Source organism: Mustela nivalis, assembly GCF_964662115.1.
Source record: "Mustela nivalis genome assembly, chromosome: 19".
Lineage (NCBI taxonomy): Eukaryota > Metazoa > Chordata > Mammalia > Carnivora > Mustelidae > Mustela > Mustela nivalis.
In genome coordinates, this window is record NC_139038.1 from 12,861,430 (window position 1) to 12,886,727 (window position 25,298).

General features: G+C 50.1%; 1 protein-coding gene across 8 annotated transcripts in view; it reads left to right on the plus strand.

Annotated features, from left to right (window-relative positions):
• Positions 1 to 25,298, plus strand: part of AUTS2 (activator of transcription and developmental regulator AUTS2) — a 1,064,271-nt gene that overhangs the window by 357,550 nt on the left and 681,423 nt on the right. The gene's annotated exons all lie outside the window — the stretch shown is intronic.

The following is a 25,298-nucleotide window of genomic DNA, read 5'->3' on the forward strand; positions in this document are numbered from 1 at the left end:
CCCTGTGTACGTTATAACATGTTCCAGGGCAGGATTTTTGTCTGTTTTGTGCCCAGCTGTTTCCTGGTACCTGAAACGTAGCAGGAATGTGACCGGCGGCCGCTAACTATTTCCTGAACCAATGAGTGAACTGGAACCCCATGGCCCAGGAAGAGATTCATGGTTGCCCTTGTAGCAGGGTTTCAGGGAAATGATTGATCTGTCAGAACTCTGCGCCCCCATCTAACCAGCTGATGGTCTAAACTGATAAATTAGACATTGGTGGCCTGTTTGGCAGTGGTAGACCCGTCAGCCGGCTCAGCTCTGTGATTTGCTAACTGGGTACGAGTGATGTTAGCAGCCTCCTGCCTCGGAGCACGTGTAGCCGAAGGGAGGAGTCCAGTGAGCATGAGTAGAGCCGAGTGAGGATGGAAGGCGGAGAAACAAGGAAGACGAGCGGACGGAACGACAGACTTGGGTGCATCGTGGTTTTGGACGGAGCTTGATGGGCGTGTGGGGCGGGGAATACTTTGTAACGAAGGGCGTGGGTGGTCTGTCCCCTCACCTGCCGTCCTGTGGCCCGGGGTGGCTGCCGTGGAGTCACCTGCAGCTCCAGACAGGCCGGCTCGAATGCGGACTCGTGGCCCCGCGTGTGGGCCCTTGTGCGATGTTGCAGGACAGGCAGCGGCGGCTCCGCGGAGAGGTGCGAGCCTCGTGCTGTCGCAGGTGCCGCCGTGTGTGCGGCGGGTCGTGCGCCCGGTGTTCCCGCGTGCAGTCATGCCTCAGGAAACCGGTCTGAAGAAATGCTGACGCGCTCTGTGTTTTCAGGCAATGTTGAAGAGCAGATCCATTTATTATGTGCGAAATTCTCGCGAAGGTAGGAAGTTGTTGAAATCATGTATCCAGAATGAAACCGGAGCTCTCCGGACCGCCGCTGGGGAACTCGCAGCGTCCAGGACGCTGCCCCGCACGCGGTAGTTGTGTGGTCGACATTCGGTGTACGGACTGGGGGGAGAACAGAGAAGGAGTGCTGGGGACCGGCGGCTCAGGGCGGTGCGGCGGGCGCTGGCGCTCATCGGTCGTTTCTCTGTGTTTCTAGGCTTTGCTGGTAAATGTAATAACTGCTGCCTCCTTGTAGCTGCGTCCAACTGGACATCAGGAAGACGAGGGGCAAAAAAAAGTGCAGCTATTTTCACTACTGAAGAGAAGTGATTTTCAAACAAAACCAGCAGCACGAAGACACGGTCGGCGTCGGTGCGTCGTCTTCGCCGCCCTGTGCCTCGGTCACTCCGTCGGTAGAACGGGGCTCCTAGCGCGTGCTTCATGGGGTCGGTCGGTGAGGACGGACAGAGGCAGGGCATGCGGAAGGGCATGAAGTGGGGCCGCGCCGGCACATGACCAGTGTCCCACGGAGTGTCAGCTCTTGATGTCGTGGCCGTATTTACGTAGCTTAAGGCCGAGAGAGTAGAGCTAGTCTGCAGTGGATTCACAGAAGTGCTGGGTAGTGGGAAGGGGAGACTTGTCTTTTAGGAAGAGTGTGGGAGCTTGTGAAGAGAAGAGAAAGCCTGTGTGTGATTCGTGCAGACGTCGGCAGTGACGGAACCTGGGGAAGGGAGTGGAGAGCAGGGGAGGCGGCACCTGCCGCCGGCGGGTCTCTCTGACCTTCTGGGACGGGCCCGTGCAGGACCCTCCTCATTCCTTTATTTTTCTTCTCTGCACAGCAGAGAGTGATTTTATTTACGCTTTTAATAAAGTGATTTGCGGTCCAGGGAGACGTGCTGAGGTGATGGGAAGCATTTCGGCAAGGTAAGATGGAGGACAGATGTGGGCCGCGGCAGTGTGGATTACAGATGTGGGCCGCGGCAGTGTGAATCAAACATTTTCTTTTTCCTCTGGGCCTCCGCATCGCAGAACGAGCTGGGGTCCCCAGGACTGCCCCGTCCGTCCAGCTGTTCTGTCAGAGTCCTTACAGGAGCGGCTCACAAGACGAAAACCAGCCTGACGGGGACAGATGAGTTAGGGCGCTGTCACTGTATCCCGCATGGACTCGCCCACAGATAGCCCTCAGACGAAAGCTTCCTTATAATATTTAGAAAAAGAGATCCTGGTCAACACATCTGGAATACACGTATGTGTTGTTTACCCAGGACAGTAGAAGAAATAGAACTTCAGACCTTTTTCTGGGAGCTTAGAGCAGCTGAAATGTCATGAGGAAATTTCACAGTGTATGACATGATCATCTAAATCATTAGCAAGTTGGAAGTTATCATAGAACTTCGGGTAATTATGATATGTCAATGTAGGTTCATCGTTGGTTTACAAAAAGTAATAATGACCGTTCCGGTGAGTGATGCTGGGATCCGGGGAGGCGCAGATTACGTGGGAGTTCTCCACACCCTTCTCTCAGTTTTAACGTGAACCTGCGAACACTCGAGAAGACCCTAAGTCTTCAATAAAAAGCTCTCACAGAGCCGAGGAAGCCCTTGGAAGTCCTACGGTCTCAACCCTTCCTTTGCGAACTCGGAGATGCGCCTGGGCGGCTCAGGCGGTGTCACCACGTCTCTGCATCTTAGTCCCAGCTCGGAATTCTGCTGGTTTAAGAATCACAGAGTTCGCTGAAAGCACCCGAGTTTCAGGAGCCCGTCGTGTTCCGTGATCTCTCTCCATCCCTTGGCACTGCTTTCTCCATGTTGGCTTCTTGTGTAGAAGCAAAGATGACTCTATTCTCCTAGCCCAGCGTTCCCGGGAGAGAGTCAGCCTCATTCTTGTCCGCCCAGGAGGAACCCTGCTGCCACCCCCCTGCGTCCGAGTTTGCCTGTGGCCATTCTTAACTCAGTCCATCGGAACTGATTGGCCAGATCTGTCCCAAACCCTCCCTGGAAGGGATCAGTCTCCAGACCCTCTTAGACCTCCCCAAACTGCGGGGACCCCAAGGTAGGTGGAGTTCATCCTTCAAGCAGGACCTGAGCTGTGGTTACCTGAGGGTATAAGAAAAGGGGCTGGGGCCGCAAAATCAGCAATGAGGCTCAAAAAGTGCAGATATTTTTAAATTCCACGTTATCATTCTTTCACCTCCTAAAGGGGAGGAAAGGAAGGTCGCCTCTTTTGCGGCCTAGAGCGGAGTAGGAATAAGATGGATTTTTCCTGGCGGAGTATGAAGTCAGATAAAATTTGGGACAGTGACGTTGAGGAAAGCCAAAGGTTCAAAGAGGACAAAAACAGGACTTGGGGCAGGGCTCCTGAGTGGCTCATTTGGGTAAGCGTCTGCCTCCAGCTCAGGTCATGATGCCAGGGTCCTGGGATCGAGTCCTGCTTCAGGCTCCCTCTCCCTCTGCCTGCTGCTCCCCCTGCTCGTGCTCTCTCTCTGTGTCAAATGAATAAATAAAATCTTAAAAAAAAAAAAAAATAGGACCCAGGTAGTGTGTAGCCAGGAACGGAGGAGTTAGCTGGGTTAGGCTGCAGGGAAACCTAACTTGTGATGGTCCCAGCCCTGATCTGTACCGAGATTCAGAGATCGGTCAGAGAATAAATGAAGAGAGATTGAATAGCGCTTTCACAAACACCTCTTCGCTTTACGTAGTTACAGTTTGAAATTAAGAGGTCAGGAATTGGAGGAATCTGGTATCGGACTAGAGTATTGACTGGCTACGAAGCCTGTACTTAATTCTGAATCTCAGCCAAGTGTTAATACATACAACTGTTTCATCGATTGCGACATTGCTACGGCGCTGCAGGTTTTAGCAGTCATTACGCGGTAATGCATAAGCACTTTTGTCTTCGGACATAGTTCCTAAACACTCCCCTTTATCCTGAAAAGCATGTTCACTGCTTTCCACCAGTAACTGAGGCTGTTGGGACTCACAAGCAGAAAGACGTTAAGCCTGGTTAAAACAGCCTCCAAGAATTTTACGGTCTTTCCCAGCCCACGGTACTCAGTTGGCCTTCCAGATGCACAAGTAAACCTTCAACTCGCGCACGCGCCGCTTCATTATTGTGACTTCTCTGAGTGCTGCTTGGTCCCGGAGTCTGTCGGAATTACTCTACGGTGATTTCTTGTCCACAACTTGTGTGGTCTCAGGTTTTAAGACACACTGAGGTTGTTCCTGCCAACTCCTAGCCGCTGTTGTATTTGCTGTGATTGAACGCGGGTGGTTAGGGGTTTAGGGAAGACTTCAAAATGACCGGTTCCAAAAATACCTCCATGTGTGTTTGTGTGCGCGTGTGCTCGTGTTGGAGCAAGAAGAGGGTACGTTTTGATGAGGCCTTTTTCTTTGCCCAAAGGGTCCTTTGGAAAACCTGAAACATCTTATTGGAATTGTAGCCTATAGTGTCTCTGTTCTGATAAAATCGCGGAGGCTTCACAACTCGGGTAGCAGGTTCTCTCTCATTTACTGGTGTGCGGATTTGTGCACAGACATTCCCCCCTATTTTGAACTCGCTCCCCAGGTACACTCTCCTGCAGTCGCTTCCACCAGGCAGACAGCTGAGAATAAGAGATAAATTATGCCTCATGTGGTTTAGTTTTAGAGGCGTGTGTGTGTGAGAGAGAGAGTGTGAGCTTCTCTCTTTTCTGCTTGTGGGAGATGTTGAAACTCTGTGGAAGTCCGTTAGAAAGGAGGCATTGTCCAGTGGTCGCGATCGCATCCGCTGGCCTCTTTCCTCTCCCGGTACAGTGCGGCGACTGTTACTCTGTAGAGCCGGGCTGCTGACATCGTGCCCGGCTTCCGGACTTCTCAACCACGATGGGCAGCACCAGGCTTGACCCACAGCCCCGTGTTGATCGGCGTTTCAGATGTTGGGATACTGTCAAGCCTGGCCGTGTGTGAGCGCGCGCGCGCGTGTGTGTTTGTGTGTGTGTGAACGCTGGGGGCGGCTAGCTCTTCAGAGCCAGCACTGACGGATCACATGTTTTTCTCAAGAGAGCAAACAAGCGCTTTTTGTTGAGGCTCAGTAGCGCCGGGCAGAGAAATGCAGCCGTAATGGTACACCCGGTTCTCTCCGTGCTCTCCCCCGTCGGAGTCACACCCCCTCCACCCCCGCTTCCTATGAAAGCAGCTAACATTGGACCGAAATCAGTGTCAGGAATGAATAATAATTTCTTTCGTTTACACAGTAATTAAACCTGTTGAATGCTGACTTAATGCTTTACTGCACGCTAATTTGACGGGAAGATTTGGCCTTTGTGAATTCAAAGAAGAGGAAAAAAATAGAAATTAACTGCCTCCTGAGACGATGAGGAGGACGTTTCTGAGAAGGGATCCTCCTCCTCCTGCTTCTCGTCTTCCGGAGGTTGCCCTTTGCTTTCTGGGACAGCTCATGCTGGGGAGTTGTCCTCCGGGTCGGTGTGCCCCGCGTCGCCCCGCAGCCAGGCCCCCCACGGGCAAGGCCCTCGCCAGGAGGAGGCCAAGGGCCTCGTGTGCCGCCAGCAGAGTTGCTGCTTCTGGTGTCTTGGGGAAGAGTTCTTTCTGGTGGTTTTTCATATTCCTTCCCACTTAATCCAGTGACTCAGTGGGACTCTAAGACCGTGCTTGACACCCCGAAATATATCTGACACGTGACTGATGCGTCCACGTCAGGAGCTGTCCGGACTGTACCACTCTCGCAAGACGTCCTGCCTGGCTCCGACCGGAGTCACTCAGCCCGTCTCCTACCACAGTCCCTCTCCCTCTGAGGTGGGCCCCGGATGCAGGTTGGCAGCCCACTTCGCTGTTCTTGAAACGAGACTATTCTCCAAAGAAGTCAGCTTTTCTCTTCGACCCCGACGACTCTGACTGGCCATTGTCGTGAAGCATCCACTCCCAGAACCCCCTGCACACGAGTCTCCAAGTTCCCTCAGTGATGGTCTCTGACCCTGCCAGGGTCCTGCTGTCCCCCTGTCGCCTAGAGGTTGTCGGAGGTGCTGTGTCACAAACGGCAGTGCCGGCAGGGACTCTGGAATCCCTTTCATAAATCCGCAGCAGACACCATGCATGAGGCCTGCGCACACGGCCAGGTGCGCTCCCTGGAGCCTTGGCTGTCTACACCCTCGCTCCGTCAGAGGAGCCAAGCGGTCAGGCCTCTGGGCCGCGGGGCGAGAAAAGCCTGATTGTGTCCTGTGCGGATGCAGTGTGTGCGGCTGTGTAGCGAGGGCTCCCTTGCGGGGCTGTTGTGAGGACGGCCTGAGACCCCGGGTGCGGGAGCCCTGGCACAGAGCCCGGGTCAATACATACTAGTTCTCAGCCTCATCTGGAGACAGAAACAGCCCAACTGTTTAACCAAAGTACTTTCTGTCAAGGACTCTGCCTGAAACACTCCCCTCCCCACTGCCCGAGGCTAATATTTACAGGATCCCTGTTCTTTGTCCTTCCTCCGGCCCATTCATCTTCCTCCTAAGGTTCCAGCACATAGTGTTCTCGTAGCTCCTTTACAGAGAGCTCTAAAAACTTCAGAACTTCTAATACATGCTTTCAATAAGTACTTTGCTCGTGTATTTGGTAAAGTACAACCAGAAGCCTGAATGTCGCAGAGATAAAGCCTATTTAGTCATTAAGTATCCGTTACTTAGTTTGTGATTATGGATTCGTTCCAGATCACCCTGGATTCATAATGTAGCATATGCTACAATATAGGTTTTATATTTGGCCATAGTTTGAGTACTTACGTACTAGGTACCATGGTGAATGGTGTAAATTCTTTGTTGATGCGCACTAGGCCAGTGTTTCTCATACGACTGGATTTTAAGAATCACGCAGGCGTGTTTATGAGAAGAACACGTATTACCTAACACACCCCAGGTCTTGTAAATCTGGGTATTAGGATTTAAATCCTGAGTTTTCAAATCTGGCTCCATGATCATACAACCCAGAACTGGAACACTTAAAAAAAAATACCGAAGCTCAGCTCCAGACCATATAAACCAGCGTATCTGCGAGGTGGGCCGCCATCTTTTCTTCAAGCTCCCCTGGTGATGGTGAAGGTGCGCTAAGGGTGAGAGTGTCTGTCCAGACTTTCTTACTTGAAACTGAACGTAGAGAGAGGACTGGCTTAGTTCACTTGATCTTTACTCGGTGAGACAGACTCAGGTGGGATCATTCCCATTTTCACATGAGACATTAGAAGTTTGGAGAGGAAGAAAAGTTTGGAGAGGTGCGGGATGCTAAGGTCAAGCCACTGGTTCTGTTATGTCTTCTAACAAATCACGTACGTAGAACGACCATCTTTTTAGGGATGCACCTGATTTTTTATTTGATGGTCACAATCTATGTATGAAATGTTGGTTTTAGCATGAGATTAAATCGACTCACTCAGTCTGCCTTGGAGCCAAGTGTTTGGGTGTGAGCTGTTTTGAATCCAGCATCTGCTGGGAACCATGAGGAGTTCCTTTTGTTATGCCCAGTGGGAAAGAGAAGGAACTTGACCCTTAGGGTGTTTTACTGACCTGTAGCCTTTGTTGGATTTTGAGCAGATTGGGAGCAAAAAACAGTGAAATATTCTGCCATTTCTAGAGGTTTTTTGCTGTGAAATGCTTTGATGTCTATTTTGTGAGCTTCGCCTTCTCAGTTGTGAGTTCTTTCTGAATGCGTCCCCAGACCCCCTCTTTCCACCTCTTATTTTCAAGACACTTTGTTGCAGATGCTTTTGTTGCAGAAGAGTGATTTGGTTGTTCTTTTTTGAAGAAAAATGATGATGTGAAGTAAATCTGTGTCAAACTAGACATATCAGCAAACTCACATTTAAAACAACAACAACAACAACAAAAAACCTTCTTTTAATTCTAAGAGCTCCCTAGAAGGGGAACCTGTGTCCAGCCCTCTGCATGAACCACAGATGTGGGAAAGCTGTCTAACATGATTCCAGAAGCTTCCCCTAGTTTTCAAGTACTGGAGCAAGCTTCTTGAAGGTCCCTGGTTCTGTGCGTTTGAATTCTTAATTTCATTCTTACAATAGCTTAGAGAATCATGCTCGTGTGTGCATTCGGGTCTCTGTTCAAGTTACTTCCTGCCGCATGTCAGGTAATGCTGCAAGTTTAGCGATGACAGTGTCCAAACCGGATTCACAAAAATAGCTGCTCTCGTGAAGCCTAAAGTCGAATGGGAAACTTGGGGCAGAGTGAACACATAAATCTTCAAGAATTTTGGAGGGTGAAATTTAGAAATAGAAAGCATAGAAGGAGGAAAACCTCTTTAACGTAGTTGAATCGTGCAATTTTTAATGAGGTGGTTAGGGTAGAACCCACTGAAGTGAATTTTATTTTTTGGTTTTTATTATTTTTTTAATTTAAATTCAATTAGCCAGCATACACTACATCATCAGTTTCAGATGTCGGGTTTAGTGGTTCATCCGTTGCACAGAACACCCGGGACTTGTCACATCCCGTGCCCTCCCCAGTGCCCGTCACCCAGTTACCCCATCCCCTGCCCACTGCCCTCCCGCGGCCTCGGTTTGGTTGCTGTGATCCAGACCCCTCATTGGTCTCCCTCCCTGGTTCTTCCATTCAGTTTTCTCGCTGTTCCCCTCTGATCCTCTGCGCTATTTCTGCTACTCCTCACGAGTGTAACCCTATAGTAAGTGTCTTTTCTTGATTGACTTACTTTGCTCAGCATAACGTCCTCCAGTTCTTCTAAACACGTCGTTGCTGGAGCGAGAGGGTCGGCTGTGCAGACTCTGGGGGAGAGCCTCTCCGGCAAAAGGCCCCTCCAGTGCCATGTCTCTGGGGTGTGGGAGAGTCCTGCACGTGGTGGGTTCCGTCCTGCTGGTGGTCACACACTACCTGCAGAGTTACGCCTGACAGTTGTGCGGTACCTGCCCGCAGTTTTCCCTGTAACAGGAGTTCACTGTCTCACCAATCAGGGTAACGATTTACGAAGTACAGTGTTGGACAGATTGGATTGTATCATTCGCACGTGAAGGAAAGGGGAGGGCACTGTTGGAACTTCCTCCCCGAGAACTCACTTCGGAACGCCAGACGGAGAAGGGTTCAGGGCCCTGGCGTTTTCCCCTTGTTGTTCCCACCCGGACGGGTAGATGGGGGCAAATCGTCGGTGTCTCAGCCCGGCAACGTAGATCATAGGTCCGCCTCTGCCACAGTTCCTCGTCGGACTTTGGGAAGAATACTTCATTCGGTCACGCTACTATTTCTGCTCTGGAAAATGAAGGCGATTATTTTCCTACCTGTTAAATTCCTCGGCAGTAAAGACCAGTTGGAAAAGGATATTAATACCTTACATTCCAAGGGCATGTGTGACTATGACTTTTTTTTTTTTTTTTTTGCAAAATTTACCTCTAAAGAATACAGGATGTTGGCTAGAAAAGAGTGTTTGAATTAACCTTCCTCCGTTCTTTTCAGGTGTTCATTGAGAGCCTACCATATGCAAAGCCCAGTGGTGAGCACTTTTATTTCCTTTCCTGGAGTGAGACCTGTATATCGCAGGTCTTTTGAGCTGCTACTCAAAAGCTCCATCAGTGACGGAAGAAAAAAAGAACCTAGCAAAAATAGCATTACAGTTTTTCACATGTTAAATGGTTGCCGAAAAAAAGAAATTAAACATGGTGCTGTATATTGAAAAAGACTGAAGTTTGCCTGTGGAAGTGGGTGTTGGAAGCGTTGCAGGTTGTGAATTACCATGGAGCAGTAGAAGACGGCTTCCCAGGACTGAGCGGCGACTTGGGACACCTGATGTGGGGCAGGGGGTGGCTCGTGATGCACACAGTGAGCCGAGGGAGCTGGCGAATGCTCGAGGTGTGTGCCCGCGTGTTTTGTACGTACCTGCACAGCTCAGCTCAGCTGGATGCAGTTTGGTTGTTTTTTTTTTGTTTTTTGTTTTTTTTTTTTAATTCACAGAGTATTTCTGGCATATCTCGTTGTACACAAGCAAATGCAAAATCCGCATTGTGCTGACGTTGTTCCTGTGGTCGATGGCATTGGAACAAACTCAGGTTTTCAGAATCAGCTTGAGAGCAGAACTCTCTGTACAGAGACGCGTGATTCAGGCTGGTAACATCAGGGAACTACGACCAGAATAGGATGAGTGGAGTGTCATTTGCAAAGGAGGAGTTGGGAGAGGTCGGCAGTGGTGGTTTCCAGAAGAGCTTTGTGTCCCTGTCACCAGGCCCCAGATTGCGCTGTCATCATGTATCTTTTACCGGCCCTCTCTTCTAGTGTTTTAACATTCTCGTAGAGAGCCGAGTCATTAGAGATAAAATATCTGTTGTGTACAGTCGTACAAATTACGTTTTGTCACCGCACTGGAAGAGCAGCAGCGGGACACGTCATCGTAGTGAGCGTTGGAAAGTACCGTCATGGTCTCTCATCTCAGAGTGGAATGTTGGCCTTCTTCAGCCGGGGAGACGGGCGGGGGATTGCTTGGAATGAAGGGGCAGGAGAGAGAGCTAATCCAGCTTTGTGTTCTCCCTTCATCTTTGTTTTGGGGCAGAGAGACGTGTCTTCTGTCCTTCACTCACATTACGGAGCACAAGCGGGAGCAGGATAGGGGACTGAGAGAGCCCATCTGCCCCATCGCCGACTGTTCTCCCCCAGATTTGCAGATGGCACCACTTCTTGGCCAGTGTGTCCAGTCATCTTGTTACGAGGGGTTCTTTTGCGCACCCCCCCAGCTTTAAAGCAGCAAGAGAAAAATTGGTCACGGCTGACTGCATGCCCTCTGGCTAGAGCACCAGTTCCCGAGGACCAGACTTGGCGCTGGCCCAGCCTTCTGTATTTGTGTTGGGATGGTCTGTCCGCCGGACAGCAGAAAGATGGGCTGATCTGAGCCTGTGCTTTTAGATACTGGAAGGCTTGTTCAGTGCTGGCTGGAAAAACAGCTAGTCCTAACGAATCTCAAACATTAAAAAGAGAAATAAATAAATCAGGACTCTTGTAGGCTTTGTCTCAGATGGGTGACTCCTACGAGTGGTGACCCCGAGTGCAGGAATCCTTTCTGTCACTTCTGCATTTGACCTCTCCGCGAAGAGAAGTGACCTTCTGACCAAACGGGGGTTAGGGCTAGACGTTGATGGTGGAAATCTGGGTAGTAAGGAGCACCTGCCTCCCTGCGGAGAACGGATTCAAGTCTCCGGAGGCAAGCGGGGCAGATGTCCTGTCATTTTTGAGGCAATGGGTTTGGCTTACTGAAGACCATGTAAGTCCATTTGGTGACCTTTCATGTGGGTGCTCAACAGTATTTCAGAATAAATGATGTAACAAGCACTCTCTTACAGAAGGCCAGCATGAATTCACTAATTCCTTTTTTTTTTTTTAAGATTTAATTAATTTATTTGACAGCCAGAGATCACAAGTAGCAGAGAGGCAGGTTGTGGTGCGGGGCAGGGGCGAGGGGGGGGCAAGGCTCCCCGCTGAGCAGAGAGCCCGATGTGGGCCTTGATCCCAGGACCCTGAGACCATGACCTGAGCTGAAGGCAGACGCTTTAACCCACTGAACCACCCAGGCTTCTCCCTTTTTTTTTTTTAAAGCAAAACTGCTGGGATAGTAACTCAGAGGCAAGTCATAGACTCAGTTTATTGGACTTCAGCAAGATTTTTAGCCGTGTCTCTCATGGTGCTCTTATGACTAAGTAGAAAAATATCAGGTGCATTATGATCATCAAATGTCACAATTAATTTTATAATTGTTTGTAAGATCACTGGTCAAGAAAACATATTTCATTCCGGTTCTAGCTTTCTAGGATCATTGCAGAAACCACCGTCCTTGACTGTCTTACTCAGATTTTGTCCTTGTTGGAACGAAGACATGGTTTTAAATGATGCAGTAATGGGAAGGATCATGAATTTGGAGAGTGGGAGAAACAATCCATAAGTAGCTTTTTTATCATATGGGCAGTGGCCAAACTAAGATTGGTGAGGGCTGACAGTGAACTTGGGTTCAAAAACCTGTGAAAATATTGAATTGAGAGACATGAGACTTGGGATTTTTAGCTGACACATTCAGTGAATGCAGGGTGCATTGGCCTGGCAATGAAACTAAGGGTATTTTTGAGTTCCTTAATAAAAATCTGGAATGAGTATGTGACTACTTTGTGTGTGTTTGGGGAGGAGGCGATGGAAAAATTGAAGGTAGTGTTTGCCCAGAGTCACAGATCTTGTTAATGTCCACATTCTACTGTTTCAGCTTATTTGTAAATCGGTCTTCATCTTTAAGTTCAGAAGATCCAAATAGCTGTGAATCAGTGGATTTAAAAGCTACTTTAAGAGAGTAGCAGAGAGTAAAGCTGTACTCAAAGAAGGATTTTCTGATAATGGCTTAAAGACATTTAACTTGTCTCGTGTTAAAGTTTTTTTAAAAGATTCTTTTTTTTTTTAATTTCAGAGAGAGAGGCTGTGTCTGTGAGCAGGGGGAGGGGCAGGGGGAGAGAGAGAACGAACATCTCCAGCAGATTCTCACTGAGCTTGGAGCCACACACAGGGCCTGATCTCACAACCCAGACGTCACGACTGGAGCTCAAACCAGGAGTCTGAGGCTTAACCAACTGGGCCACCCGCGCACCTCCCCACTTTTATTTTAATCAGTGGTTGTAAGAAAACGTCTCTGGAGAACGTGTGGAAAATCTTGGTAGTTCTGTGGAAGTTTGAGGAAACAGAACAACTTTAAAGGAGTAAGGCATGAAGTTTGCATATTTTTCCATATTATGAATTTTAAAATTCAGTTCCATATGTATTTTTTGCTCACTATGTGTGTAATACCCCATAGCCACAGCGACCAGATCCTATAAATGGCATAGTTCCTATTCAATAAAATGTAAGATCTAATTCAGAAGGGGTTTGAAAAAGTTTCAGGGTGCAGGAGGTATGATCAGCAAGGCCAGTCCGGAAGGGTTTCTGACTGTCTCGTGCTTCTCAGTGGAAATAGCAAAGAAAAACGAGGCTGAAAGTCATGTGTGAGGTTTTGGCAGACTTAGATGCACAATCTTCTAAAGTTGATTTTTGGAAACTGCTCCTCATTACCCACCGAGAACATTTTATTCTGCTTTGAGCATCCGTTCTTCATAGTCCTGAAATTCACGCGGGACTTGGAGGTCATCATTCTGATTCCTTATTTTCATCAGAGAACACTGGGACTGAACACTTATATAAAGTGTTTGGGGTTAATTTAGTTCACTAAACTTTTATACTCATTACAGCCTTTCCGTGGGTATGTAATTCTCTGGGGGGTAAGAGTCATAGTTTATCTCCTTTCTGCTGGGCCTTGGCACACTGCCTGGCACACAGTAGGCACCTAATAAATACTAATGAATGAGTGCCATAAGTAGTCTGGGTATTGAGACTGGAATCCTCCTTGTGCACAGTCGTAAATTGAGTCTTTGACTGGTTGTGTGGCCTAGCATATTGGAGCAGGGACAGACCTCGGGAAGGAACACCAGCTCTTTCCTTTCACAGAGATGGAGTTAAGATCTGCTAGAAAGGTGCTTTCTGGCATCTAATAGGCCTGGAAATGGGCACATTGTCTCTTGCTCAGGATCTGCTGCTCCCTCCCCTGGCATCAGGATGGTTTGGAGCCGGCCGTGTAGGGGGACTTGAATCAGGGTGTTCAGAGTCTGTGTTCGTTCTTCTAGCCTCAGGATCTAGAGCACATCTCTCCCATAATTCCATCTCTTAGTCACAGGTGAGCGCAAAGCCACGTTCTTGCGGTATCATTGGCTGAGAGGGTATGGACAGTGTTTCAGGTGCAGACACCATTGTCTGTCCAGCACAGACACCATTTAAGGAACAATCCTGCAGCCGGCCTGCTTGCCCTAAATGCTCTGGGCATGACAGGCAGAATGGACCCCTGGCCCACTGGTGTGTGTTTTCTGTTTTGGACTGCTTTTCACGGAGTTATTTCATGAAGTACTGTTTCATATTAATGTTTGGTGTCTCCTGTACCCAGCTTAACTAAAGTTACATAGTTTTTTGTTTGCGACTGATAAGGTCAGTTTCACATGAAAACTGGGACTTGTTCTATGGTGTATGGTGTTGAAATGGGTACCAAACTGGTTTTTCTATTAGATGACATTTACGTTAGGATGTTTTCAACCGTGAGTATCAGAAAACCTGATTCAAACTTGCTCAGCAATAAGAAAATGTACTGGCTTATGTAGCAGGAAGTGCAGCGGTGGGGAGGGCCTCAGGGCTGCTTGATAGGGCAGGTGGATGGAGTGTCTGTCCACGGATGCCCGGCTCTGTCTGTCTCACCTGCTAGCACGCACGGTGTCCGCGTCGTCCGTAAGCTGCTTGCGAATGGCGAACAGGAGCAGTCAGGGTCAGGGGCTTGGCTCACTGCTGTTGGCAGAAGGGTCCGAGAGACTCCGAGAGCAAGCCGACTTCTGCCCAAGGGAAGAAGAGTCTTCCCCTCTGTTCTTTGGACCATGTAGGGCAGAAATGTAAGAACCTTCGCCTTCCATTGACACGTCCCGAATGCCATAGGCCTGTGCTCCTTTGCTAGCAAGGAGTGGGAGACCTTCCATGGGCTCCACCAGGCCTGGACCTGGTGTCTGCCCCTTAAGCAAGCAGTGTGGTCCCTGTCCAGTGGGCAAGGGTGGCGGGACTGCTGGGGCGTCAGCCTCAGTCCGACTTTGTGTGATTCTTCTAATACTGCAGACCGAAGGTCACGGCTGGCTGACGTTTCCCGTCAACGGCAGTCCTGGCTGTCTCTGTTACAGGTGTCGCCCCCGACCCAGAAGTGCCACAAAACGCATTCGTGATCAGTGTCTCTTTTCCAGCCGGTGTTGGTTTACTTCCTCTTCAGTACGCCCGAGGCGCTGGTGGAGGAAGCCGTCCGAGCCGAGGGATGTCGGACTTGGCGGAACTCAAAGTTGGGTTTGTGGAGGGGTCAGAGCCTCTCTGGTGTCCCTCTGCCCATGCTCTTGTGTAAGTGGCTGCGACCTGGTGCGGCATCACTTATAGTTCATACTAAATCATTTCAAGTGAAAACGTATCATCAAAGTGCTGAGCTCATCAAGATTCATCCCTCATCCTTCCAGGAGCTTCTGAGGTGGGGGTGGGGAGAGCAGGAGAGGAAGGGGTGAAGGCAGAGAGGGAGCGGTGGGGCATGTGTGTGTGGAGGGTCCCGAGCGCTCTCAGGGCTCAGCCGGCTGTAGTCCGAGGCAGAGTGATGTGACGATTTACACCGCGCTCAGAGTCTGCGGTTACCGACTTCCCGGGGAGCTGCGCGGTGAGTGCGAGCTGCTGGTGTGCTTGGTCGCGTCCGCACGTCCTAGTGGCACACCTGATGGCTCAGATTCTTGTTTCACAACCAGGTGGACTTGGCTGCCGTTGTATTAGAAAGAAAGTGCTGTTAAAAAGCACAAAGGTCGTGTTAGAATATACAGAAGTTATAACAGAGCGAAGCCCGACACTTCTTGCCCCTTTGTGTTCCTAGACGTAACTACTAGGTTCACCTGCTTGGGATTTAAGAGGGAGGGAGCAGGCAGCATGTTTTGTGACGCAGTTACTTACGGAGGTTAACAATGTCCTGGTCTTGACGGGCCTGAGAGGCAGGCTGGGCGCTGGAAGAGCGGACCTGGTTCTGTTCTTTGTTTGCTCCGTTCGTCTCCCATCCCCGGCATTTACTGGCTGTTGTGACCACGTAAGTCATGTACTTTTCTGTTCCTGTTTTATCCTTTATAAAACGGTGATGATTATTCTCTGCCCACTAAACGTCCCATCCATGGGGCTCAGGAAAGGGATTGTGTGTGATAACCGAGTTTGAACCATAAGGAAGAGTAAACAACTGTACACACTGTTGAATACGAATGTAGGATTAATTCTCGGGGCCTTCATTTTCCTTAATAATTTCCAGTTGCCTTCCATTCACTCGTTCATTGATTATTCAGAAATGCATTGGGGATCTTTGCTGATCCAAACTCCCTTCCAGATACTGGGGATCTAACAGTGAACACACCAGCTTAAAATCTCAGCCCTTGTGGAATTTGGGTTCTTGTAGGGGAAGAGAGATGGTGCGGAACTGAACAGTAAATACAAATCGTGGTGGGAGCCGTTGTGAGCCACAGGGAAGAACGAGGCAGGGAAAGGGACTAGTGAGTGCAGAGGGGTGTGTCTGGGGGGCGTTTGCTGCTGTTGATAATCATGTGTTCAGAAAAGACATCAGCAGTCAGGAGACATAGGACCGTGGTGTTAGCATTTGAGATCTGGACAGGCACGAGGTGAGAGCCCGTGAGAGTATCCGAGAGTAGGGTGCCCTGGGCCGAGGGGACAGCAAGGCAGAGGCTCTGAGGCAAAAGTCAGCTCTAAGTGAGAGTATTTGATGTTTTTTGCCCATCCTTGGAAAATCTGACACTTGGCTGTGCATATATGATTTTATTTGTTTTTTTAAAAGATTTTATTTATTTATTTGACAGAGATCACAAGTAGGCAGAGAGGCAGGCAGAGAGGAGGAAGCAGGCTCCCCGCAGAGCAGAGAGCCCGATGTGGGGCTCAATCCCAGGACCCTGAGATCATGACCTGAGCCGAAGGCAGAGGCTTTACCCACTGAGCCCCCCAGGCGCCCTCACATACTGTTTTGAGTCCTGCCCTCTGTCCGGCTTCATCACCGCAGCATTTAAAGTGGAGAGGAGGGCTGTGCCCGTGGTGGTGTGCGGCGCAGCGGCTGACGAGGCCAGGCCCACCATTTCCACGTCGTAGTTCCGTGGAGGCCACAGGCCCCCGTGTCCAGAACCGCTCACCGCAGGCTTTGGAGCCCTCAGCTCCTGCGGAGTCCAACTACACGTGTAACGCTCGCTTCTCGACCGCGCCGGAAAGCAGCGTGCGGGGTGCATTTTTCTTGAACAAGACAACTGGACAGAGTTTCACAGAAGCTCACAAGTTGCTGTTGGCACAGTTTTTTCCTCCCATGGCGACACTTAGAATTCGTCCTGCATCGCCCGCAGGAGAGCGGAGGCGGGGAGAAGCCCGGGTCGGCCGGCTCCGCGTTCCCGCACAGAGACGGCGCAGGGAAGGCGGGCTCCCGGCCTCCTGTGAACAAAGCGGAGCAGGTGGGAGGCGAGAGCAGCGGCTGCAGGTTTTCTAACATGGGCTGGCAGGCCACGGAGGAGGAGCCGCTGCCTGCCGTTCCCGCCTTGTCACCCTGGTCGCCGGCAGGACAGGCACCCGCTGCCGCAGGTTTCCCTGCGCAGGCGGACAGCGGAGAGCCCGGTGGATCGGAGAAGGGGACTTGTGTGTCCTCTACCCTGTGAGCGCGGCCGCGGGCCTTGCCGCTCCCCGGATGCCATGGCCGGGCCGGGACGGGAACGGGGGACCCAGAGGGGACCATAGCAGCGCGTCCTGGCACCTCGGCCTCCTCGGAACCTCCCCTCCCCTGGGGCAGCCGCTTTGTCTCCGAGGTTTTGCTCCAAAAGGGGCCGGAGGTGAAGGGATCGGACTTCGGTGCCTTTGCTTCTGTACAGATCCGAGCTTTCGCTCCACCCTGAACCCCGAGAACACTGGGACACCCGGGCCCGCCGCCCTGTGCGCGGCCGAGGACCGCTGGGCGCAGGCCACAGCACCGCCTGTCCACGGGGCGGAAACTACTTGGGTTTTGTTTACATGTTATTATGTTTATCGTCACAGAATTAAGATAACCTCGGTTTCTTAACTGTAAATAGTAATTCTTTCTAAGAAGTGACATTTTCTTTGTAGCCAGAAAAACCTAGAAAAAGTAAACTCGTCCCTTATGTTATAATAACATTCTCTACTCTTTCATTTGACGTGTTTAATTATAGCTTTTTCTTCAGAGGTATGTGTGCACACATTTCTGTGGGATCCTACAAACTGACATGAGTACTTGGGTCATTTTCCAGAGTGGATTCGGGGGTGCTGGGAATGGTCACGATAATGATACTAGCTGAGATTGAGTCTTTAAAGATTTTATTTATGTATTTGGCAGAGACACAGCAAGGGAGGGGACACAAGCAGGGGGAGTGGCAGAGGGAGAAGCAGGCTCTCTGGTGAGCACGGAGTCCGACAATGGCACCTGATGTCAAGACCCAGGATCATGACCTGAGCCGAAGGCAGACGCTAAACCACGGAGCCACCCAGGCGCCCTTACCCAATTTACTGAGCACTTACTGTGTGACAGTCCCTGTAATAAATGCTTGACCCCACAGTACACATTTCAGGTTCCATGTCCATCGTGCAAAGTAAAGATGAACTTACCCTTATTTCAGACACTGGTGGGGCGAGGCTTGAGTGATTCCCCCAAGCTCACGAGTCAAGGCAGGTGAAGGGGGGATCTGAATCCCGGCTGTCCCTGAAGCTTTATCTTGCGTCCACCCTTTCTTTAAAATGTCTGAATATTTCCAAGACTCTTGGTACACGTTGCCTAAGATTTTCTATCAATTTTTGCTTCCCGCATTCGTAAGGGCACTGACTGCATTTTGGCCGCCCTAACTTAGGTATCCTCGGACGGATCTTCTCACGGATGGTCAGAGAGGACCACTGTTACCGCAGCCCGCCTGTGGCTCGTGGAGAGATCAGGCGTTTTCCACGTGTTAGTGGTCACTCCTGTCTCATCCGTACGTTGTTCGTGTCCTGCGCCTCTGCTTTTACTGGCCGCGTCATTTATGTACAAACCCATCAGATGTTAAATAAATTCACCCTTTCTCATCCGTTTAAAACACATTTCCTTCTTAGTTGTTTGTGAAGAAAAATACTTACTTGAATGTCTTAACTGTATACATATCCCTGTATTTTCTGTTTTCCTCTCCCACAAATCAGTGATTTAGCTTGAGTTTCCTTTATTCTATGGTTTTGCTACTTGTAGCCAACTCTAATTCACATTATTTTAATATATTAAATTAAATAATTAATATTTAAATAATTTATTTAGATCAAATTAATTAATTTAAATTTGAATGCAATTCAAATTTATTTAATTTGTATTTCATATTTATACATTTATATATATGATATATTTATATATTTATGACGTATAAAGTGTTTTATATATTTTAAAAATATAAAAATTTATAATTTCATTAAATTAAATTAAAAATTTACGTAATTTAAATAATTAAATTAAATAACATTATTCTAATATATAATGTGAGATGAGGTTCTGATTTTGTTATTTTATGGACAGGAATTTCTGTTTTGTTTTGCCAATCCATTTTTTGTGGTCATGCGTATATATCCCACTCCTCTGTCGTGTGCTTATTATGTATTTCTTCCTTTTACAAATTAACATCTGTGTGAGCTGTCTTCTCTTGTATGTGATCTGTGAATTTTTAGGCCTGCAGTACATTTCAGTTATTGTAAATCTACAAAATGGTCAGGGAGTTTTTTATTGAAAGGCAGCAGCTCTCTGCATTAGAAGGCCAGTACCCAAAACCTCAGTGTGGCCTTGACCTTGTTTTGTGACTCCACCTCATCTCTTACTGAAATCTCATCAGAAAACTAAAGAAAGGGACACCTGGGTGGCTCCGTGGGTTAAGCCGCTGCCTTAGGCTCAGGTCATGATCCCAGGGTCCTGGGACTGAGCCCCATATTGGGCTCTCCGCTCAGCGGGGAACCTGCTTCCCTCTCTCTCTGTCTCTCTGCCTACATGTGATCTCTGTCTGTCAAATAAAGAAATAAAATCTTAAAAAAAAAAAAAAGAAACCAAATAAAATAATATGTGATTTTCCAGAATTTGAAGTTCTGAGATTTTAAAAAGTGTGACTTCGTGGATGATAGCACCGTCCTCTCACTAAAATTTCTGCATTTCTTTGAATTTGTGAAATCTACACATAATGACTTAAGGTACTTAGGATGCTGTCCCTGGTTTTCAGGTTCCGTATTTAGCTATTTTAATTCATACCACGTATGACAGTGAATGTGTGGAGGTTTTTCTCATACCAACCAACTACCCAGCTCTCCAGATACTGACTGGGAGTCCTGTATCTCGGCCCCCTCCTGGCACTGACTACCCGAAGTGAACGAAGACCCGGCAGAAGGGGAGGGTCAGCTCCGCGACACCCCCCCAACTTGAGACCCTAGAGACAAGGCCCAGGTTGTCGCCTGCGCTTCTGATGGACGGGCTGTGCATTTGGTGGCTCCTATGGCGCCCCCCCCTCCTCAGGTTTAATAATTTGCTGGGTTGGGACACCTGGAACCCAGGAAAGCACTGTCTTTACTACACTTACCGATCTGTTCCGAAGGAGACACCGTGGGAGTCGCCGACTGGAAGAGGCGCCTGGGGCAGACGTGGACGGTCCGAGCTGCGGTCCTCTCTCCGGCCCGGTCCCCCACCCCCGCCCACGCCCCGCACCCGGAAGCGTACGCTCACCCAGAGTTTCCTGAGCCCCGTCGCGTGGGGGTTTACACGAGTTTGGTTTCCCAGCACACTTGATGAGGTCATCGGCCACTGGCGATGGAGCCACTCCAGGGTGTGTCTGTTCCCCGGCCCTGGGGCTCAGGGATACCTGACAGAAAGTTCCAGTCCCCTCATCATGCCTTGGTCTCTCTGCAACCAGCTCCCATCCTGAAGGTCTCGGGGGGCTCCAAGTTTGTCTCAGAACAGAGGACACTACTGTCCTTCAGGAAATTGCAGCGGGTCTGGGAGCCCTGTGTCAGGAACTGAAGACCAGGACCGAGTATATATATTTACCACAGTTCTATATAGAGTTTTGAGTTTGCGGCGAATAAATCACCAGGTCTATAGGCCCATATAGACATGGTTTTTTTTCTCTACTTCTCAAGATACCGGAGGGCTTCACTAGAAAAAAACAAAACAACATAAAAATGTTCATGTGTAGGTGCAGTTTGCAGGGGAAGTGTGGTGCCTGTTTCACGTTCGCATCAAAAAGGGGCAGTTAGCTTGCAGCGTTGAGACTGGAAATGACACGGGTTAAAACCCAGCGGGGCGAGGTCCTCCTTCCAGATTGCAGCAAGCCTGAATGATGACTTAGGTAATCCCAAAATGTTACTTTAATTTTCCTTATGGAAGGCACTGAGTCTGACGTTCCCTCCATGGTTTTACGCTCACGTTAAGTGCCGCTGCCCAGGACAGAGGTCTTCTGTAATAGAAATCGTGCCCCTTCTACTACTGGAGTCCTCTTTTACAATCTGAAAAGTGTTTGGAGGTACATTTCTTTATTCGAGCCTCATAATAACCTCATGAAGTTGCGGGCCCGGGGTACTATTACTTCTACGTGACGTGTGAGTAAAATGAGACTGCTAATTAAAGTACTCTCCGGAGAGTCTCATGACTTCTGAGTGGTGGCGCTGGCTTCTAGCTCGGCTCTTTGGACCCCTAAACTGGTGGTGTTTTGACGTGGTAAATTCCAGGCACTTCTTTTTCTTTTTTAATTTTTTAATTTTTAGAGGTTTGCATGTCTACCTTGCCCATCTCTAAAATATTAAAGAATCTATTATTTTAGGCACACGCCCAGAGTGACATATGCCAAAATATTTTTTTAAACTGTGAAGCGCTATTCACACGTAAGGCTTTATCTCTGTTATTCTTTGGGGACCAACAGTTAAATACCTGTCTTTTCTACTCAGCGTTATATGGTGGTAGTTAACAAAGTTGTCTTATATGTGAATCTTATTTTTTTTTAAGTATGTCTCAGCTGTCGTGAAGGACATTTTTAATTAAAATAGGCAAAACAGTCTTCATTTTCTCTTGTTCCGTTGAATGTAAATGGTGCTTGTGGCAGAGTTGTCAAATCTGTCTTCTACCCTCAGACTGCTAATCGTGGTTTTTTTCCCATAATCTTAAGGAACAGGGTAAAAAATTGCTTCTTGATTTATAGTGAGTGTTTTGGAAGTTTCATACTCGGGTGGATTCAGAATAGCACCACATTGTGGCCGCACGAAGGCTGTCAGCGAACGTTCCAGCTTTCTCCTCCTGTCGCTGGACACACGGCCTTCCGTGACCATGTTTGACCTTGACGGGCCATAGGACTCGATTTTGCCGAAGAAAGGTGAACTTGACTTCCCAGTGTGTACTTTTCTGCATTCTCTGGTCCTCTGTGAGCATGAGCCGTGTTCGGGACAGCGGCCGCTCCATCGGCCAGCGTTCCTGAATGCCCCGCTGCAAACCGCCTTTGCTGATTCATTGTCACATGAGTGAGAAATAAACCTTCGCTGTTTTCAGCCCCCGTGATTTCACATGACCTGAGTTGTCCTGAGGTAGGGTCGTAAGAACATGTTTCTTAAGCATCATGCAAGTCTTTTGGTTGTTTCCATCTAAAGGTCTTAAATTATGCCCCAACTGAGTACTCCTCAGTATCACCAGGAGGGATCTCTGCATTTCCACGGCGCTCACAGGACAGGGTTCGGGAATTGGGAGGAAAAGCGGGTGATGAGCTCTTAGCACGTCGAAGCCACTGTCGGACAGCTGACCGAGACCTGCTGTGCTTACTGGAGTGATTTTGACACATACTTGATTGGGTCGTTATCTAGAAAGGTCTTCAGATTATTAGTAACTTACTGGAGGTATGCCCTTAAAACAGGAGCAGAAGCCACTTCACTGTGTTGATTTAAAATTAGGAAAAGGCAAGATTTCTCCCAAGGGCCCTATTACCAACTGTGACTAAATGAAGCAGGCCGGGGGCCGCTGAGGACGGAGAAGGTCCCTGAGTCCCTCATGCTGGCTGAGGAGAGAGTCGAGAATCGCATGTCGGTGAGTGCTTCTTGCTGGGGTTGACCCGCGGCTCTGACGTGCCAGAGGGGCTGGATCCGGACCGAGCCCAGCAGCGCGCCGGGTCTCCACTGTCTTCTCGTTTTGTTGTGCCTCCCCCTTCCCTTCGCCACTGTGTCCTCGCCGCCGGACTTCCTTGCTGGCCTTCCCTCCAGGTCAGCTCATCACGTTGTCCCAAACCCGGTGTGGCAGTCGCTTCCTTGGAACTTGGAAACCATCTCCCCGTGAAGGCGATATCATGTCCCAAATTAGAAAACGTGACTCCTTTACCAACTGTATCATGAATCTACCTTCAACATGACTTGAGAGTCGCCAGCTCCACGGAGGCCTTAGCTGCTTTCAGGAGATAAAGGGGAGGGTGGGCGGCCTGAACGTTCCGTGCTGGTGACCCGCTCGGACCAGCACTGCTTGGCTTGTTTTGTTTTTTTTTTTTTTCTTCTTACCGTCTCCTCCCTTCCTCCCTCCCTTCCAGAGAGCGAGCGAGCGAGAGAGAGAGAGAGAGCACATGGGGAGAGGGGCAGAGGAGAGGGAGAGAGACATTCAAGCCGACTCTGCGCTTGGTGCAGAGCCCGATGCAGGGCTTGGACCCAGGACCTTGAGATCATGACCTGAACCCAAACCAAGAGTCGGCCTCTTCCCTGCCTGCACACCCGCGATTCCCACCATCTTTTCGTACTTGGGTTCTCCGCACCCTGCAGACGACCGCGCCCGTACCCCCCGAGCCAGCTGTGGGCTCAGCCTGAGCGTGGCCTGGCGGCCTCAGTCGCTGCTGGAAGCTGGGGCCTCTGTCGTGCTGCTGGGCCAGAGGCAGAGGAGTTGCCCCGTGGCTTTCTCCTCTCTGCGGGGCATCATCTGTCCCGTGAGCCTCTCACGCAGCCTGGGAGGGGTGTGAGGTTCGCGGACTCGCGGAGTCCCCTCGCTGTGAGCGGGGGCCCGGGCCGGCTTGCGCGGGCGTGCTGTTCGAGGTGGCCACCGCTCCCGAGCCGCGCTGTCCTCTCTGCGTCCCCTTCGTCTCCTCCACCCTGTGCTCTGCACGGTGTCACTGGTGCCGAGTCCTGACAGGTGCCGGCGGGGGCGTCCTGCGGCGGAGAGGGGTCAGGGGTGCCTGCCTAGTGAGGAGGCACCATTCGGCAACCTGCCCGGGTGCTTCGGGCGGCGGGAGAGGAGTCTGTTCGAATGCGCGGACCCGCAGGCCGGGGCCGAGGGTGCCTGGGCTTTACCCGCCTGCCCTGGCCCGGGCCCGGCCCGCATCTGGGGCTTTCTCTGTGTGCCCGCGCTTCATGCTGTTAGCTCTCTGGAAGAGGCCTCTTTCTAAAAATAGCAGATTCCTACGGAACTCACACGTGATTCTAAAGTCCACTTTCTACGCGACGCCTGGGTGGCTCCGTGGGTTAAGCCCGCGTTGTGAGGTGGTCTGCAGTCCGACTTCTCCGTACTCTTGTCTCCATTCTCTTCCCTGCTCCTGCCTTCTCCCCCTGCTTCCTTTTCCACTTCTCTCGCTCCTTCCCTTAGTCTCTTACCACACTCCTTTCCTTGCGGAGACCCCGTGTTACGCGAGGAGGCGGGGGCGGCACGCCGGCCAGGGACCCCGCGGAGGTCGTCCTGTCGTCCTCGTGACGGGGATTGTTCGGGGAGCGTGTGAGAGGACTCCAACTTTGTCTTTGAAATCAGGGAGATCCGATGAAGCTTCCTATTTGCAGGCACATCCAGCTGACGCTGAGAAGACATCTTGCCCATGAACTCCAGTGTAAGAACAAGTGTGTGATCTGGTCGGTGCGTGGTGCTGGCTTTGCAGATCAGGGAGCTGAGTGGCATGTATAATGTAAGGTGCTTCTTGCTAGGGCTGAAGGAGATCAAACAAAAGTTTGGGGTACAGAGAAATACGGGCTCTGAGTAGGCCAGCGTGTGTGTGCGTGTGTGTGTGTTGCAGATGTGGAAGAATTAAGAGGAGGAGGAAGAATCTTCTGTGCAGAAAGTCTCCTTAGAGGGGTTTTCTGTAGGAGCTAGCCCAGGAGTGAAAACGTACGTTCTTGGAAGAACCCCGTTCCCCCTCCAGTTCAGGGCGGCAGGGAGTGGGAATATGCAGGTGAAAAATCTCTATTACTTAGAAATAAAACCTGCCCAGCTCCGAAGTAATTCAGATCTTTTCATTCATTGTCGTCTCTCCGGTGCTTGTCGCCCCGGGGGCCCGGCACTCGACAGGGGTTTGTTCAGTGAATCAAGACCTCAACCTTGATTCCCTCCTCGAAAGATGTGCTTTTCCTCCCTGGTTCTCTGTGACTTTTCCAAGTTCTCCTTCACGTGCTGCCTACAGCGTGAGTCCTCACCTCTCCCGTGGGCGCACGCACGGACGCGCACACCTCTCCGGGACACGCGGCTGTGGGCGAGACAGCAGTTCCCGCTGTCTGGTCTAGGAGCTCTTCTTTTCCTGGCATTGGCGTGACACGTTTCCGAGGACTTCGCCCAGCGGACTCGGTGTGGCCCGGGGACGGCCGCGGGCTGGCCCTGCGTGGCTTGTACCTGCGAATGACACCAGGTTGCTTGTTACAGGCTCTCTTTCTCTTTGGGTACCCACGTGGTAAGCAGCGCTAGGCTATGGCCATTTTCTTAGAACTAAAATTACGAGCATAATGTTTCCTTTACATCTTGGAGAAATACTCATTCTCAGCGGTCCTGGTGGTGTCAGTTGTCAGTCGTGTTACTGTAACCGGACCGCTGTGTCGAACGCAA